The following is a 3,554-nucleotide window of genomic DNA, read 5'->3' as shown; positions in this document are numbered from 1 at the left end:
CTTGTGGGCTGATTTTGGGGCCACCGAGGGACGCTGTATATTTGAAGGCCCGGCCTCGGGGACATGGGGTGGGTGGGTGAGGGGGTGGCTAATAAGTCCCGCCTCCACTGAAATCTCTTTCCAGTCTTCCACGACAGAATCGACCGCAGGAATAAGCGGCTGCTTTTATGGTTTTAAATTGCATTGAGACTTTTGGGATACTCAGTAGAGCACTTTAAAGTTTATGACCACGGTCTTGCCTGAGCCTCAGGATAGCACTGGGGTAGATTTTATAGCCATTATAATCCTCACTTCACAGATGAGGAAACTGAGACTCAGCGAGTCCATCTGTGGCCACAGAGCTAGTCAAGTGATAGACATGGACATCTTGATACCCCATAAATCGATCAGAAACCTGACCCCCCAAACCCCGAACCAAGCAAACAGCCTCTGATGGGATCTCTGAGAAGCAATTTAGGGGACACAGGGTAGACATCAGCTCCCTAAACTCCCCTTTCTGATCCAGCGGGGTTCACTATCCAGAAAAGCACCTAATAATAACTGCTGACATTTACATGGTGTTCTTAAATAATTATGAAGCTTCTTACACTTTCATATCCTATATATTCTTCCTAAACATTTTTTTTCGCTTCCCCATCTCTTGGGGTTATTGACCATCTACCCCTCAGAATCTTGGCCCCATGCCCAGGGATGGGGGACCAGTCCAGAAAAGTGCCAGAAAAGGAAAGATTATTTCCTCCCACAGAATGTCTTAGAGTACCAGGAAGGTGCAAAGTCAGCTGCTGGAGGGGTCGAGGTCTGATGGCTCGCTCTAACTCTTCTCACTAGCCTCCCCTATGAATTCCCCTCAGAAGCCAGGTCCCCTAGTCCCCAGCCTCCAGCTCTTTCTTGCCCTTCACATTCAGGCGAAATGGTATTCTAATGCCAGCCCAAACTACCTGAATTTGTTTTTTAAATCCTTTGTAATCACCTTGACAACGAATGCAAAGAATTCTGGCCTCCGCTCCCAAAGCTGGGTCTGATGGAGACCATTCATGGAGGATGAGGGGGGAAGGTACTGGGGGAGTCCAGGGATTCCAGTGGGTTGGCGGGTAGAGGGCCCTTTCTGTGAATCTGGACAAGGGCCAGTCACTCAATCCACTTCAAAGCCACCCTATTTGGTAAGAGGTGGGTCAACATTACTTCTACGTCTCTAGGGATCTGAGAAATCACATGAGCTCTTTTTCTAGGGAGAACCATAATCTTTTTTTTTAAGCTTTTTATTTTCAAAACACATGCATGGATAATTTGACAACATTGACCCTTGCGTTGCCTTGTGCTTCAGATTTTCTCCTCTCCCCTAGATGGCAAACAATCCGATATATGTTAAACATAGGGAGAACCATAATCTAATGCCTGTCCACTTTTGCATCCTCTTCCACAGGAGATCTTATCTAGAGAGGACAAAAGATTTCATCTGTGAGTGTGTTCTTCAGAGAGCAACAGGGACAGGACCCCCTGAAAACACTTTCAGTCCAAGAGGGGGCTCAGGTTGGAAATGGAGATTTTTAGGATCATAAACCTTTAGAGATCCTTGAGTCTAACTCCATAATTCAACAGACAAGGAAACAGACCCCAAAAAGCGAAATAGGTAGTACCCAGAGGGCAGTATTCAAAATCGAGGCCTCTGATGACAGGTTCAGTGTTCTTCCCATTGTCATAGACTAATAGACAAATTAGAAAATCTTTACTTTTTTTCCCTCCCTTACCCAGCCTTGTTCACTGAATGGCTGTTGCCTCAGAGAAACAGGCCTGGAAAAGACCAAGGTCTCCCTCTGCCCCTGCGGCCATTCTCAATTATCCCCATCTATATCTGGTCACAGGCTCTGGAGACCAAAGTGAGGCTGGTGACTCTGCACAGCTCTGCCTCATTTAAATCTAATTCACTTTAGGACTCCACCTTCCTGATGTCATCGGGTCCTCTTTGAGAACAAAAGACAAACAACAACAGGAAATCCGGAAGCAGATAGGTTCCCATCCCGGTGTGGGTCAAGTGTGCCCATTTTACAGGTGTGAAAACTGGAGTTTAGAGAGTTTAATAGACTTGCTTGGTCAGCTGTTCAATGGCATGAATGAGTCATGAGCCGATGTTATTCCAGTTCCACAACCAGTGCTTTCCCCTAGTACTTTGTTCATATTAAATTGCTACCCCCAAACCTTAAACCAGGACCCCAGGCTTCTGTGTCTAAGGGCTGAGTTAACTCGGATAATTTGTAATTTTACAAGACTTTTTTTTTTTAGCCCAATCTTGTTTAATGCTCTTATTCTATAAGTGAAGAAACTAAGCTCCAGGATAAAGAAAGGCTTTCTCCAAGGTCACAGAGTGACGCATTGATTCCGTGTCCTAGGCTTTTTCCACTCCCCCCCCCTCCCACTCCCGTGGGGAAGTGAAGGAAGGAAGTACCTGAGCCAGACACTACTTCTTTCTCACGGGCTTGTTCACCTTGATACATGCCCGGGGCCTGCTGGGACTGCGGAGCCCCCGACAGAAGGATGGGAGCTGAGGGAGAAGGAGCTTGACTGGAGGGGAGGCTGAGACTAGACAGCTGGGGCTGAGCCAGAGAAGGGCAGGGGTTACTGACCATCCAGCCCTCAGAGTCCTGGCCCCGTGCCCGGGGAAGGGGGGCCAGACCAGAAAAGTGCCGGATTATTTCCTGCCACAGAATGTCGGAGAGTTCCGGGAAGGTGCAAAGTCAGCTGCTGGAGGGGCCAAGAGGTCTGGTGGCGCTCACTCCGCTCACTGGCCTCCCCCATCCATCCCCCCCCGGACCCAGGGCCCCGAGTCCCCAGCCTCCAGTCTTTCAGGCCCTTCCCGTTCAGGCCAAATCGTCCGTGACGGGAGCGAGGATCCTTGTGGAAACGGGGTCAGCCCCTCCCCGATCCGTTAAGGTCCCGTGGGGTGCGGAGCCTCTGAGTCCCCGAAGTAGCTCTAGGCCGGCAGACCTTTGGGGGGGGCGGCCCCAGCAGTGCTTGCTGCAATGCATCAGGCCCGTCCCCCTTACCACCCCCCCGCCCCCCCGCCCCGAGCCTCTGATTCATCTCTCCCCCTCCCCGCTCCTCCCGCTGCAGTGCGCAGGAGACACAGGCGCCCCGACTCGGAAAGGTGCACGCAGAGCGGGAGCTTGCTTCCCTCAGGCATGCCTTGAACCCCACTGCCCCACATCTGGCTGCAGCTGCCTGGGGTTCCTGGCTACTAGATGTGCCCCTGGCCCGGGCGGGGCAGAAAGCCGAGCAGCGGTAGCGGAGGGGGTGGGGGGGGAGCGGGGGAGCCGGGGCGTGATCCCCCAGCGCTCGGCAGGGGGGCAGGGGCAACCGGCTCAGCTGGGATGCCTGGACGCCGGGCTCCGGGGCTGAGTCCCCGCCGGTAACGGGAGCGGGGGGGGCGCGTCCCCCCCGCTGGCCCGGTCCTGCTGAAGGGGGTGACGGCGCGGAGCTCCAGCCCGAGCGGGAGCCGCAGCCGCAGCCGCAACAGCAGCTGCGCCCGCCGGGGTCATTCCGGGGGACATTCCACGCGC

Source organism: Antechinus flavipes, chromosome 3 (assembly GCF_016432865.1).
Source record: "Antechinus flavipes isolate AdamAnt ecotype Samford, QLD, Australia chromosome 3, AdamAnt_v2, whole genome shotgun sequence".
Lineage (NCBI taxonomy): Eukaryota > Metazoa > Chordata > Mammalia > Dasyuromorphia > Dasyuridae > Antechinus > Antechinus flavipes.
The sequence above is the reverse complement of the archived record's forward strand: the minus strand, read 5'-3'. Positions refer to the sequence as shown.